This window comes from Zeus faber (genome assembly GCF_960531495.2).
Source record: "Zeus faber genome assembly, chromosome: 16".
NCBI classification, from domain to species: Eukaryota; Metazoa; Chordata; class Actinopteri; order Zeiformes; family Zeidae; genus Zeus; species Zeus faber.
The window spans coordinates 26430634-26446355 of record NC_137202.1 but is presented as its reverse complement, the minus strand read 5'-3'; the positions used below and the strand labels follow the sequence as shown (position 1 = coordinate 26446355).

At 45.4% G+C, this 15722-nt stretch overlaps 1 protein-coding gene across 1 annotated transcript in view; it reads left to right on the top strand.

Annotated features, from left to right (window-relative positions):
- Window positions 1-5234: 5234 nt before the first annotated feature.
- LOC307242701 (signal-induced proliferation-associated 1-like protein 2) overlaps window positions 5235-15722 on the top strand; it is an 82176-nt gene continuing 71688 nt past the window's right edge. The window contains exon 1 of the mRNA XM_080017246.1: window positions 5235-5297. The gene's annotated coding sequence lies outside the window, so the exon portion shown is untranslated. The remainder of the gene's footprint in view (window positions 5298-15722) is intronic.

Genomic DNA, 15722 nt, shown 5'->3' with positions numbered 1-15722 from the left:
AGCACGGTTTGGAAGGAAGCGGACACATCTCCCTCGCCGTCGTCCGAGGAAGCGCTCGGCGGCGAGACGCGGGCGCCCCCCAGAGAGCGGCGCGGGGAGCCCCCGGCTGTGATCGGCACGGGAAAGGTCCCCCGGCAGGGGTCCCCGGGAGCCGGCTGGGGGCTACCCGGCGGGGAGGGAGAGGAGGGCGCGGGCGCGGGTTCCGGAGAGCACCCGTCGCTGGGGTGGAGGCTGTTGAAGTCGTCATGGTAACGCTCTTCCTCGCGCCCCCCTCCGCTGGAAACGGAACGAGCGGACCGGAACGAGAAGCCGCCGGGGTCGACGCCAGTCGGTTCGCCGTCATCTTCCACGTGGGGAAAAGGTTCCTCAGCCACCCAATGAGAGGTCCTTAAAATATCTGCAGAGTGGCTGCCTGGCCTGGAGGGGTTGGTCCTCCCTTCAAGGATTTCCTGAGACGTTTCTCCGTCTTCGTCGTTTTCCTTGGGCCCGCGTGTTTTCCGCGGCGCGGGCTCGACACTGCTCGTCGCCGCCTCACTGTGCCAACCATCAAGGGTGGCATTCCGGTTCCACGCCTTTTTGTTCCCGTCGCAGTGACTCATTGGATTCCTTTTGCGCGTTGCATCGTTTTCGCTCTTAATCGTCTGATATCCAGTATGTCCCTGCGCGCACTCACGACGTCTCACCGTTCCCGGCGCTAACAGTTTCCGCCTGAGACAGAATGTTTTGGTCGTCCCGAATTTCAGCTTCTCTCTCTGAGCCGCGCTTGAGCGATCACGCACCGGGAGCTTCTCTTGGCTTTTCTTGTTCCCGGGCCTGTCAGAAACAGCCCCGCGTTTTGGCGTGGAACAGTTTTTAGGGGAATTGATTTCCCTTAATGGCAGACTAGTCTCCCTTCTGGATTGAGTCAGTGGTTTGGTTTGCCCCTTTGGCTTTGTGCCTCCCCGAACAGGAGTCTCGGGGAGAGATTGGTAAATCCACGCTAGGTTGGGATGAATAGACCAAGGCTGTTGACGGCTTCGGCCATTTAACTGGGACAGTTCGACGAGAAGCGCATTCAGCAAAGGCAGCCGTCCCAGCACCTCTCCGAGGACGTCCGGCGTCAAGGGGATATCCTCTGGCTTTTCACCGCTCAGAGGTTTGGCGCTGTGGTCACCCACAGGGAGCCCTGGAGCTTCAATCTCACTCTCGGGCGTCCCGTCCTCCGAACAGACGTCTTCGAGCGTGAGAGACTCCAGCTCAGCTCTCAACACGTTGTCGTCCACCCGTTGAGTCGTCTCCACCTTCCTGGCCGAGCTGCTGTAGATGATGTGCGGGGGGCAAAACTCCGACAGGCTCTCTTCGTCGGGGTAGTCTTCCAGGTGGACCGGTGGACGCCACCTGCTCCGCTGCACGCGCTCTGCCTGGGTCGTCGCGCAAAAGCTCCCTTCCGGGTGCGGCCCGCGCGTGTCTTTTGAATGCAGACCCACGTCCGACGGGAGATTTTCACCGGCATCTGAGCTGTCCACTTTGGGCGTTGGCACACGCCCAGAGTCACGACGGGAGGTTTGCGGAGCGCAAGCCCCCTGCACCAAATTCCCTCTGTCGCAGACACCGGTGATCCTGTTCTCTGAGACGTGTGGTAACGAACTGGCGCCGAGACTCGAGAGTTTATACCCCAAAGAGATCCCCCCGATTTGCTCTCCCATGAGGGTGAAGACGCCGACGGTCCCCTTTCCCCCGTGGGAAGAAGGAGTGGAAATACCGTGGGCATCCACGTCCAGCTTGATTCTGTCCACCAGCGTTGCCAGGGAGATAGAAGAGGTTCCAACCAACTGTGGGATCTCACCTATGGAAGCAAATAATAATAATGTTTTGAATATTTAAAGCCCAATGAGTTTTTTTAAATTCAAACTACTTTGAAACTATAACATCAAAATATTTTCATTTTTACTTCAGAAACTCAATTTCAGATATGATTTTTCCAATGTTTATAAATTGAGATTTATTCAAAATTCAACTTGCTGATATTTATTAAACTAAATAAAGGTTGCTGGAATTCAAGTGGACACACACACACACACACACACACACACACACTAACGGATCATCTCATTCCAATGGCACCTGTCAAGGGGTGGTATATATGAGGCAGCAAGTGAACAGTCAGTTGTTGAAGTTGATGTGTTGAAGCAGCGTAAGGATCTGAGCCACTTTGACAAGGAGCACATTGTGATGCTGGACGACTGGGTCAGAGCATCTCCAACACCACAGGTCCTGTGGGCTGTTCCCGCTATGCAGTGGTTACTACCTCCCAAAAGTGCTCCAAGGAAGGACGACCGGTGAACCGGCGACAGGGTCATGGACGCCCAAGGCTCATTGATGCGCTCAGGAGTGAAGTCTAGCTCGTCTGGTTCGATCCCACAGAAGAGCTGCTGCAGCACAAACTGCTGAAACAGTTAATGCTGCTGTGATAGAAAGGTGTCAGAACACACAGAGCATCACAGCTTGCTGTGTATGAGGCTGCGTAGCTGCAGACCAGTCAGAGTACCATGCTGAACCCTGTCCACCACAAAGCTCCTACAATGGACACGTGAGTGTCAGAACTGGACCATGCAGCAATGGAAGAAGGTGGCCTGGTCCGATGAATCACGTTTTCTTCTACATCATGTGGATGGGCAGGGTTAGGGTCTCATCTGTGGGAGCATCTGTGGGATGTTCTGGAACAGCAAGTCTGATCCATGGGGGCCCCACCTCACAACCTATAAGACTTAAAGGATCTGCTGCTAACGTCTTGGTGCCAGATACCACAGGACACCTTCAGGGGTCTTATGTAGTCCATGCCTCCACGGGTCACAGCCATTTTGGTGGCACAAGGGGGAGCTACACAATATAAGTGGTAATAAGTGTGTGTGTGTGTGTGTGTGTGTGTGTGTGTGTGTGTGTGTGTATAAATTTGTAGCGCATTTTCTAAACGCTGCGCATGTGGGTTCTTCTTTTTTGTTGTTTGTTCGTTTGTTTTGTGTTCTCTTAAGTTGCAGTGCGTGCGTTGAGCTCTCGGGGCCACCGTATAATATTCAACGGCGATTTAACAATATTCAAACCATTACGGCACTAATCTGCTTCCATACTCGCCTTTCACGTCTAACACCATGGCGTAGAGCGGGGTGCGGCCCAGGTGGGAACGCAGCGTGTCCAGGTGCATTTTAAACAAGCACGACTTCCCTTTCCCGAACGCGCACTGTGTCCGCCGCCGCGTCTGCTGCGGTGGAGCACCGTGGGTCGGCGCCGGCTCCGGCTCCGGCGGGTAAATGAGCAACGTCGGGAAATCCAACAGCCGCAGCCCGAGGGCCAGACTGTCGGAAACGTTCCGGACCGGGTCGATACGGATGTATTCCACCAGAACCTCGAATGAAAACAGCGTCTCGGAGGAGTCGTCGCGGCTCGCTCGGGCCGACATGACAGCGAGCGGCTGCACGAGCTCTTCAAGCTTCCATCGACTCCATGGAAACGGGCGTCGCGGGTGTGTTACGTCACTTCCTTCCACGGGGCGCCTGGGAAAGGTAGTTTTGTTCGTTTTGACTTATTTGTTCACTTAATAATAATAATAATAATAATAATAACTGGGATTGGCTTTATTCCTTTGTTTCAATGGAACGTTTTTTTAGCTAAACTATGTCAAATCTAAATGGATAAAAACTAATAATGAAGTCAGAGAAATGATATAAGACTACGAATGGCTATTTCTGTTCTCAGCTCTATCAAATCTAAATAAAGGGGAACAAATATTATTATACATTATTACGTCACATTATACATTATTTCAAATCTAAATAAAACAACAAAAATAAAACCACTTATTTTATTTACCCACGAGTGGCAGGTCTCGTTGAGATTAAAAATCTATTTCGCATGAGCGTCCTGGTCAAGACATGCAGCAGACCAATTAACAGGGTTGCAGACATGAAAAGAAACATAACAATTTACAATGAAAATGAGGAATAAATGACAGAATCATAAAATATCAAAAATATTCGTCATTATTCGTCACAAATCCTCAACACCAGGGATATGAATCAATGAAAACATCTACATCCAGATGTGCCTGCCGCCAACTCATGAAAGCCAATTAATTCACGGGCGAAAGAGAAACAATATAATATATATTTGAAGGATCCTTCATACAATTATATGGATCATAAATGGCTTTTTTTTTCTTCTACATTGTGTCAAATCTAAATAAAAGCCACATAATAAAAATAAAAACAATGAATACAAATAAAAGCAAAGTCACGCGTATAAGACAAATGATATAATGGTTTAAAGGAATGGCTTTTCTTTTGTTCTAAACTATGTGAAATCGTTCAAGACAGAAGTAGGTTTCTGTCTTTAGACAAATGTAGAACAGAAGAAAGCGATCTAAAGATTTGACAGTTGAGAGCAAAAAAAATAAAAAATGAGTAGCCATTCCCATCTTTGGGTTTTTGGTTTTGTTCCCCTGACGGGAGCAGCCGAAAGAAGAAGAAAAAGTCTGAACGGCTAAATAATTGTAATGAAATGAACAGCATGTTTTTTAGGATCTTCACCGGATGGTGCCACTGTGGTGCTTTGTGTTCAGGTTCACCCGCTTCTGACTTAAGTGTGGGAGCAGAGCAGAAAGCAAACTATGAATATATGAAAATGCATCTAATGACACAGAAACGATGCCACATGTATTTGCAAAATCACGAAACACATTATTTGTTTGTAGATGGAGCGAAATAATTATGTTTTTCTTTAAATGCAGATATTAATATATTATATAAAAAATATTATTATTTTGCATTCATAAACAATCTAAATTGATATGTGTGGGCGGCTCTTCTTTACTTGCCGACGGAGAAATGCAAATATGTATGTTTTGCCTTTAGGATGGAGGTGTGGTGGATTGCAATATTTATTCATCTTTTTTTCCCCATTCATTATTTATTTATTTTTATTATTATTACATTTATTCGCCAATTGTGATACGCAAATACTCCCACCGTGACGCGTTTGTTGTCTTCTTTTTTTGTTGTTTTTTTTTTTTATCTCCTTTTTATTCCAATCTCGCAAGAAGCGCGGCGTCGAGGGGCGGGGCCTAGTGAGCTGCGCGATGACGTCACGGGAATAGGTACCGGACGGATCGTGCGACCGTCGTCTCCGCTACGACGCCGCTTCGCTGCGGAGGCTGAGGGACGGAGGTGTCCGCGGCGCGTCCCACCACCCCCCCGTGCCCCCCGGCAAAAGGATAACTACCGCTGCCTTTCTAGCCTGTCCGGGCGCAGCCTGCACGCGTGAAGGTAAGGCGGTCGATTCGCCTCCGTGTCGGGATGGAGCTACGGACGGACGCGGTGCGCCGGGCTGGTTCACACGCTCCGCGCCGCGAGTGGACGCTGCAACTTTTAGGCGAAATGCCCGAAGTAGATAGTTCGTTTCGACCGTAAAAAGTTCCACCCAAACCCGAAGGCCGGAGGTGGAGATAGAGATACGAAACGCAACGTGTCCGGGCAAACTATCCAGCCCGTTTTTTGGTCATTTATACAGGCATTTCCACTTTTATTTGGAATATACATTTCTCACATTTCTCCCTATCTGGCTGTTTTCACTAAAAGTCGGATTGTTGTATTTGTTCATATGTGTTCTTTTTCGGCGTAGATACGATCGTAAGCTCAAAACATCAAGTAAAGACAAAATAAAAACGAAAACAAAATATCGATATATTCTGTAAATAATGATGACGACAACTACATGACGGGCTAGCCGCCCCGTGCCGTCATTTCTTTGTAAATGTGTTTGTATTTATTATTTGATTTCGATTGTTTTTTTTCTTCTATTGACCGGATCGTCAGAAACGGGAGGAATAAGCCTTGGAGGTGTTTTCTGTTGGAATGCTCCCATGAAGCGGTAGGGGGCGGTCGGGCCTCTGTTGGTCACTTCGAGCGGGGCCGAGCGGAGGCCACCCAATGTCAGGAGCAAACCGCACAGTGACTGGCGCTGGGCAGGCTGCGCCGGGACCGTTGTTGTTGATTCCCTCCTGTCCCGAATGATGAGAGAATCAGAGGCAGACGTGTGACCAAGCCCTTCTTATCCAGGTCTCAGGCCATTTGGTCCAAGTCTCAAGCATTTTTCCCTTGGTCAAGTCAAGCCAGAGGTTACGTCAAGTGGAGTCCTTAGTTAAAGCAAGTCAAGTCCCAAGTCAAGTCACCTTTTATTCGCCCCAGATACTGCAGTCTTACCTGCAGTATCCGCTCTTTATGAAGAGCAAAGACAAGCTGTTAGGTCTAATAATCATATCATTGGCCAATCTATCTAGCCTGTTCAAAAAGTATGATCATTAATTTAATTTGTATTATTGTTATTGATATTCAGTGAAGTAAATCTAATCAAACAAAAACAAATAACTATATAAAAGCTTATATATTTATAAATTTCTTCTCAATCAAAAAACGATTCCCTCCTCATCACTTTTAAACAGTGAAATACTGGCAGCCAGACTACAAGATCACAGTTTGTTAGACTCGACCCCCGTCTGTCTGTCTGTCTGTCTGTTTATTTGCAAAACTCTCTAAAAGCTATGAACAGATTTGCACAAATTGATTTGATTGAATGAAAATTATTAAATGAAATCTTGAATCTGAACGTGATGACGCTTGGCACAGTCACGGCCGCCATCATGATCTGATCCGTTCATACTGTGTGTGTGTGTGTGTGTCTGTGTCTGTGTGTGTGTGTGTGTGTGTGTGTGTGTGTGTCTGTGTAACCGGAGGGAGTGCTTCTCATTCAACCAGACGAGAAGCGAGGAGCTTGACTGACAGGGGTGTCTTCCAATCAAGACAATGCCCAGTGTGCGCTTGCATACCGTTTAACGTTACACTGACACTTGTAATGTGAATACTGACAACATTTAACATTTTAACATTTTATATTTTATGTTAGAGCTGTGCGATATGACGATATATATATATTGTAAGACGATAGAAAAATGTTATCGTCTATATATATTTTTGGAACACGACCGATGCCACATTTTACAGCCACGATGCCGATCCCGATTTTGGAGCCTCCGAGCCCACAGATTATTGATGTTTTTTCAAAAAGTGCGACATTTTTAAACCATTTCGAAAAACGTATATTTTATTTAAGTTTCTGTATTTGAGAACATTTAACTTATAACTTATATAAGTCATTGGAGTCATCATGTCTCAAGTCAAGAGTCTTTAACGTCCAAGTCGAGTCCCAAGTCATTTCTTTCAAGTTGCGAGTCATCAAAACGGTGACTCGAGTTAGCTTGAGTCCTAGTCACAATGCCTCGTAGGACTCGAGTCCAAGTCACAATGACTTGAGTCCACATCTCTAATTAGAGGGAGTTCTATTACCTAGCTTCAATATGTTGATTTAAGTGACCTCCATGTAAACCTTCAGCTGCATGAGGGGGATGTCAGTGACACCAGGCTCCAGAACAATAGCTCCTTATTGGGGTTTTGATTTCCCCAAAATAACTCTTAACAAATTAAGGCAGGCTAAGTCTTGCACGGCATTATCAGTTATACAGTGTGCTAGTGCTAAGGGCTTTGAGAGTAAACAAGTTAAATATTCTTTGTCTACCAGCACCATATCGTTTGCTGTATTTCCTGTAGAGGTTTGGCATACACACCGGCCTTATTTACCATGATAGAAATCAAATAGGCCCACTTTACACTAGATTATAGTGTGAGCACTCCTTAGTTTTTAGTACCCTGCATGTGTGTCTCTGTGGATTCCTCGCCCCTACATTGGGTATGAAAATGTATAAAGGACTTTTTTCATGCTTTCGACTTTGGTTTAGCTGTCCTGGCATCAACAACTTTAAAACTAGTCCGCAGTAAGGGTCCCCCCGTTTGTTTTGTTTTGTCTTGTCCATGTTTTGCATATTTTTCCTTTACACACAAATATTAGACCCAACTCCAGCTGTCATGGGCTCACACAGGACCAATAACAGTTGAACCGGATTTTCTCTAAATCCCACACTTCTCAGCTGACCTATGAGGAAATAGTTAGATATTATTGAGCAAGACTGCTGGTAAATGCAGAAACCGTTCAGAGCTCTAGATTTAACGGTGCATATCACCATAGCATGCATGTGCACGAATAATGTTGATAACAATGTTTAGTGTTATGTGAAACGTATTTGCCATCTATTTGGTTATGTCTTTCTTGCAGTTCAGCAATCCAACATCCGTTTATTGGGGTTCTGATGAGCTGATTTTAGCCTCGTGAAAATTGGAAGAGTGGACGTGAATGGTGTTCACTCACCACTCACCTGGGAATTCTGTGTTTCCAACGTGGTACATTGGAAACAACGTGGTACATTAAAGCGGCAGATTATCTAGATCTTACCCAAGTGCAAAAACCAGATCAATGAGCAACTATGGCAATGGAGGAGCATAAGAAAGTTTTCGTGTGAGTTGAATAAAGGCTGTGGGAGAAGTTTTGTTGGATGTAGGGCCACATATGAGAAATAGTATTTACATCTCAGTAAGCACAGCGACTGTTGCAGAGTACCACACAAAGGGTAATTGATTGATACGTCCTTTATCATAAAGCAATGTTCACAATCAGCGTGTGGTTGAATAATGAAGGCACCTGTCAGGCCTGGCAGAGAAACCGTTTTCTGTAACACACCACAGGGATATTGTCATTGCAAAGCTGTTTTATGATGTAAATTCCTGCTTATTTGTAGACGCCCAGCTTATGCACGATTTGTCCCCTAAGAAATGAGAAGGTAGACTTCCTTTAATATACTCCCATAACAAAGAGCTGTTGTACGACTTTACTGAGATGGTGAAAATGAATTAACATAAGTGATTGGTTTTAACATTCTTCTGCATTTTTCCCCAGCTCCGTCACAGTCTCCACCCCTTGTTTGTGTCCTTTCCCACGGTGCTTTGCTACCGATGTGCTGAGTGGTCATGATGTGAGTCCAGTGGTATGAAAAAAGAGGTTAGTTTAGCGGTGATGCACTTCTCCCTTTTGTGCCAGAGAGGCATGTACAACCGAACACCTCTCCCCCAAAAAGATCCCACACCCACGGCATGTGACTGGGATCAAGGGGGCCTGCCCTGCTCTGGCTGGCCTGTGCACAAAAGGCCGCCTGACCAAATCCTGTTGCTCCAAAACCAGCCAGCCAACAGTCAGCCAATCACATGCTACCCAGACCTGTTGTGAGAGCCAGACTCATTCTCGCCTGTGTCCTTTTCTTCTTGACAGGGTTTGTTGAGATAGCAGTCTGGATTTATGGATGGTTTTAAAAGTCCACTCATCACTGTCAGGGAAAGCATAAGATGTTTCCATTAGGTTCATGGTTTTTTTTTTCTGAGTTTATTGGAAAAGAGCCTGCCAGTCTTCATCTGGCCGGGTCTGCCGGTGAAAGATAAAACATGAATGAGGGTAGATAGTTCAGTAGTTCTCATAGGACAACCCATGAGAACTGCTGTAGATTATCTGACGGAGGAGTCGCTGCTGTAGTCAACCATTTAAATACTGGTGAGCTAGTCCAGGCCTTTGAAACTGCCAGCTCACAATAGGTTGAAATCTGCTGTAAGATTTATTCATAGTGCTTCTATTACCTTGTTGGTCATGTTTCCTATGACAGGGGAAATAGGTCAGGATCTGGTGTATTTGCATACTTTACTGGTCTGTATTTATGGATTTACTATTGGCTGTTTGATGCCTCTGCTCTCACTGCACATTTTATGTGTTTATTATTTTTTCATATTGAATCAGCATTCTGGTTCTGAATGCAGCTTTAAGGCGACCTTCAGTATTTTTGGGAATCTCTCAGCTGCACTTTTGTATCGCACTCCCTGGCGAAATAACTGATTTCATCACTAAAGGTTCTGCCTCTTTGAGGAAGAGCATCTACAGCCCCCTGGCAAGTGGTCAGTTATTTATCATCATTTTCAGTCGAGTGGAAGAGAAAACTCGAGACCTTCGCTGAAGTAACGACATTCACTTCCTCTGTCCATTATTGATGCTAGGGCTTGCTAATAGTGTTATCGTTGTATTATCATTGGTTTGTATGGTTTTGCAAAGGCGTGACATTCATTTAATAACTGCACCCCCATTCTCTATTTAGAGGAAAGATTAAGGGGGGAAAGCAAAGCGGGAGATGAAATTTACTGGAGGTTACTTTTTAGCTATATCTCTGTGCTGCCTTGTTAATTGCATGGCCTCTTTACTTGTCTGTGTTTAAGTAGATGTGTGGTTGATTGGTTAGAAGCTAACATTATCATTAAGCTTCTGCAGCGAGTGGTCACAGATGTGCTCTACATTTGGTCAGATCAAGTGCATGTCATTTACAGGCATGTTACGAAAGGCTTAAACACCCCTCTGTGAATACAAACATTAACAGCGCAGATCATGGGTTTGTGGGTAAATGCTGATTGGTAGAGCAGGGGAGGATATAGGGGTTGGACTGACATAAAGCTGATTGGAGTCGAGTGTTGATGGAAACATTCGGATGACCCCTCATCCTTCAAAACACATCAAAACATACAAAGTATATTGAAAGGCACAGAAGCATGTTGCAGGTTTAAGTACAAAAGCACATAAAAGAGTATTTTGCACTTTAGATGTCATGTAGGCATGGGTAGCAAACATGGCTGCACGCAGGGGATTGGAGTTTGTTTATGCCAAGGAGGAATTGCTGTTCATGATGGTCAAACCGACAAAAATGCCGAAAAGGAGATGGTCTGTAGGCCGTTCCATGCATAGACAAGATAGGGGGTTCGAACCCATGTCCTGCTCAGCATTTTATTTCAGAGGACTATTTTCTGAACTATTGAACAGAGTCACAATGTGTAGTTATTCTCCCTCATTGCAAGATTCTCTAAAGAGAAACTGCACATAAGTACCAATAAAAACATGACCTTTTATTTGTAAACTGAACTAAACAAAGACCATTTACAAGAAGATCACCAGACGTGAATGAGCTGTTGTGTATACAATGTTATTTTGTCTCTGTGTCAAAAAGTAATTGATAGACTGAGAATTTCACACCTGGCTTGTGCTGTAGATCAGTTGTGGCCAACATGTCAGAAATAACACCGCAAAACTCTCATCTCCCATTGCTTCCAATGCATTTCTTCCCGGGAGCGCCCCTCGCGCCAAGTCACAAAATCTGGGAGGTGTGCCCTGCGCTCCACCAATAGGTGAGCGCAGCGCACACTGCGTCCTATGTGAAAGCCGCTTTTTTTCAAAGCACCATTTTGCACCATCTCAGCCACTCAGTAATATCCCAGAGAATCGATGATGCCATGGGCAGAAGTCAGACCGCCAGGGATAGCAGATGGCAAAATGACAGTTAGATGTCAAATGCCTGGATTGCCGTCTCGGGTGGAGACCCTGTCGACCCCTGTCAATGCAGTGTCTGTCTTCTGCAGAGCTGAGCGGGAAGCGGCGGCTGCATAGGTTAAAAGGTTGAGCCCTCTGCTGACCCACTTTGCCATCATGGCCCGCTCATGCCTAGCTAGACAATTAATAAACGGATGGATAAGACACAAGATTATGCACAGATAACTCTGATTCTGTGTAATTGCTGAAGATACATGTGCTATTTTAGGGCTTTTAATGCACACCGATGGGTTCTGCATCTGTCTTGTTTTAGGCACCAATAATGAGTATGGACAATAAATGCTTTTTGGTCTCTATGAGTGACACAAACTTGTGTCACAAACTTGTTTTGCATGTGTTTATTCAAAAACATCACTGTATTGGCAGCTTACGGCGGCTGACCCTGTAATCTTTGACCCTGCATGGCTGTCACCACTAAGCTGAAACCTACACACAGAGAGACAGATGGAGCCCCATATGATCTTTAATGTATGGTTTTGTAGCCCAAGAAGTCATCCTGAATGGAAGGCCTCTTTCTATTTCAATGCGTACCAAGATTCCTTTCGATTATCTCCTTGGCTTTTTCGGACACAATACTGGAATGTGGATCGTCGGATCAATGATAAAGGACAAGCATCTTTCCGATCATAAAAGTCAATGGATAGTTCCAAAATAGAACGCCTCTGTACCACTGAACTGCCAGACTATTTTGACACTGCTTGCTCGGGTTTTACATGTTGGTTTGTTTCTGTTGCGAATAGTTTTATTGTTCTCAGAGACTGACTTGAGAGCTCGGTCTCTAAAATGTGGTAGGCCCTTTCAAAAGGAGGAACTCTCTTTCCTCATATGGACACAGTGGTTTTTGCTTGGCCTCTCTTTGTGATCCTTTTCACAGTGGGTGCTAGGTGGTCAGCAGTGCAAACACCACTTGACAGAGCTGTGAGAAAGGGGTGGATCGCGCTTTGTTCCACCAAGCCAATCATTAAACAATGTCACTGCCAAATACCTCAAGTTCATGCATTATGGATTTTCTATAGTCAAGCTTATGTTGTAACTTGTCCGCCAAGATGAATTATGTTGATAGCTTCTGTTCCCTTAGGGACTCATTAGTGTCCATATCGGGAATGTTGTGGAATGGGTCACGGAAAGTTGCTGACCCTCCTTACATGTTTTGTCTACATGTCCGTCACTGGTCTACAATGGAGAGAATGAGTGCTGGGCAGTCATTTACCAGAGCGACACTGAGTCCAGAGACCAGTCGTGACCTGGGGGGGGGGGTTTAACTCTCTCTGTGTTCCCCTCAATGGGCCCAAACAATCGGGGCTGCTGACCTCTCTGCCCCCCAGCCAGCCTCCAATGGGAGATAAGAAGGGATTTGGTGAGTGCCGCAGTGCATACCTCTTCCTTACTGTAGCGAAAGAGAAAGGGCTTGTCTGGGGAGTCCGAGAGGGGTTAGGTGCGGGGGAGGGCAACTCCCCGAGCTTGCACAGCATGGCTTTTCACTTCCAGCGACATTCTTTAATTTTCCTTGTTTTTTCATCTCATCTCACTCGTCTTCCCTAACAGTGTGGGTGAAGGTAAAATAAGTGGCTGCTGTTGGTTAGAAGGCTTCGGAGCACAGACTCTGTTGAAGATAGCACGCATATTAGAATCAGAATCTGGCTTTGTTGGCCAAGTACTCTTACATATTCAAGGAATTTGACTCCGGTTTTCAGTGATTCTCAGTACGCATGGACCAAACTGAGAATTATTTAAGCCAAAAAATTTCAAAATATAAAAGAGTAAAAAAACTCTATAGGTCACTGTAGGATACAGTTCAGACACAAATCTCTTTTCGTGAGTGTGGAATTGACAAAGTGAAAGCCAAGGAGCAAATCACCATCGGATGAGTTGTTTAAAAGCGTAAAAGTAGACGGAAGTGTTCCTGATAGGGGTTGATTGTAATTAACAAGTCAAATGGAGCAGAGCCGTGACAGATGTGCTATAATGTGTTCCGATCTGTTGGTGTGAGTGTGTGAGTGTGTGAGTGTGTGAGTGTGTGAGTGTGTGAGTGTGTGAGTGTGAGTGTGTGAGTGTGTGTGTGTCCGTGGGTGCGTCCATGCATGCACAAACCATTAGGGGATTGCTAGTGGAGCCAGTATCCTTCACTTAACCTCAGTTGTAGCCAGCAGACCATGCGTTGCAGTGCCTTCTCTCAACGTTACTGTCTTTACACAGTCATCCGATTTGACCTAGCTCAAGGATTGCTTCAATAGATCCAGTATTGCACACCATGATAAGTCTTCTCCAAGTTATGATAAATATTTTGAAATGCTTAGAACCAGAGTGCATAGGGTGCACGTGGGTAGTTTATGTGGAAATCATTGCCATCATCTAGAACAGCTTAATAGAGTGCTCTGGTGAACACTTGGTGCCGTTCCTTGTGGTGAATTAAGCAGTGCAATGTTTTGCTCTTTGCAGTAACGTACATATCGGCTTTTAAATGGAAGGAATTCTTTCCCACAGGTGCCTTTATCCGCAATGAGAAAGAAACTGTATTTGATGAGTTCCTTTTCATGTTACCAGAGTGCTGACATGAGACAAATTGTTGTGATGTCGTGGTTTTCGGAGCCTCATTGTCCTCTAACTACCGCTGACAAAACCAATAGGCCACAGGATGTTGGTCTCATTTGTTTTCCCATTCATGGTTCATGAATCAGAATACAATGGAAGTTTCTCAGGCCGAGGATTTATTTTCTTCAGCTTCAACCCATTGAAGGAGGAATCACGTGTTTATACCACAAAGTCTGGGCCATGGTGTCATAATATTGGTATTAATGTTTTAGGGCTGGACGATAAAACGATTAAATCCCTATTAAATCTTCCACTATAACGATGATAAATTTACGAGATTTATTTTTGATACAGTTTTTTGGGTCTGTATTCCTCTACCTACAAAGACAGGGCACAAACAGCCAATCGTACAGCAGAGGAACAACCATGTGACCCGAACAGCCAATCGTCTGACCAGTGTTGTGGTCCAGGTGCGCCCTCCTCCCAACCCGAGCCCGGCGCCGCCGCAAAAGGCGAGCGAAAGAAAGAAAGAATCCGTGATTTTCAGTGACGTCCGACACTGGCGGAGACCGTCCCTCGCTCTTCCCCAAATGTCTCCACACACAGTATAATCACAGAGCTCGGATTTGGGAACATTTCGGAATGTTCTATGACTACAATGATGATTATATTATATATTTACATGTTAATAATATGTATATATATATTATTTATTATTTGTTTTATTTATTTATCTTTTCAAAGTTGAATTCAATCAATGAATACATTTCTCAAATCATCATATGAGAAATGTTATTGCTTATATATATTCATCAGAAATGCTATTGTGTTAACGTTGGGGATCATTTGAAAATGTTGTCATAGTTTATACAGTAAGGTGGAGCATCCATGTTTAGCCCCAGTATGGTCTCAAACATCACTTCAAAAATCAAAGCCATTTTACTGTCATTTGCTTTGTTTTCTAAGCCGTGGTGTTTCGTGTGGCTGTTTCAGATAGATAGGCCAGAGTTTTACCGGTGCTTATTGGGCACCCTGTCCCTCTCAGATAGAATGAAAGGGATGGCTAATGCTCAGAGTGGCTCACTGCACCCTGCACAGAGCTGTAGTGGTGGTATTATAAGAAGAACAGGGTATATAAGGGGAAGTGGCCCAGCCAGGCGGAGCTAATGTGAAGTCGGAGTGGTAGATTCCATCTCGGTTGTTATGCCCCCCCCCCCCCCCCCCCTTTTTTTTTTTACAACATCATTTTAATCAGCCTTCCTTTTATCCGATTTCTAAAGTCTTTCTACTGAGGATAATGATCCAGAGTGACAGTGGCCTTATTCTGCTGTTCTCCTCCCTCCTGTAATCGCACTGTTTGTCATTGTCGAGGAGATCGACTTTAACCCTCCTCCTCCTCCTGTGTATTGAGAGCTGCTGTAGACATTTGGAGTTAAGCCCCTGGGTGCTCTGGGGATGCTGTGGGGATCCCGAGCCAAAGGGAGCGCCCGCGCGACAGTAAATGCTCGCCTTTTGTACGGGACTCCATTCGCAAAGATGAGGGCGAGCGACTCAGAGAAGATTACGTAACACATCCTGCCTAACAATGTCCCAGACACTCCGTTAAGATCCCAGGAGCAATATTCACAATGACCAGCAGTCACCCCTGGCGTGTTGTCAGCCAGCAACCCTCCCCCTTTTCCTTCCGGATGTGTTTACCCGAAGCACGTAAAGCTCCCTGAAATGTAAACAGGACTTTTAAGGCGAGATGCATCTCCGTTTTCAGCTGTCTGGGATTTGGCCAGACCTCTGAACCATGGTCT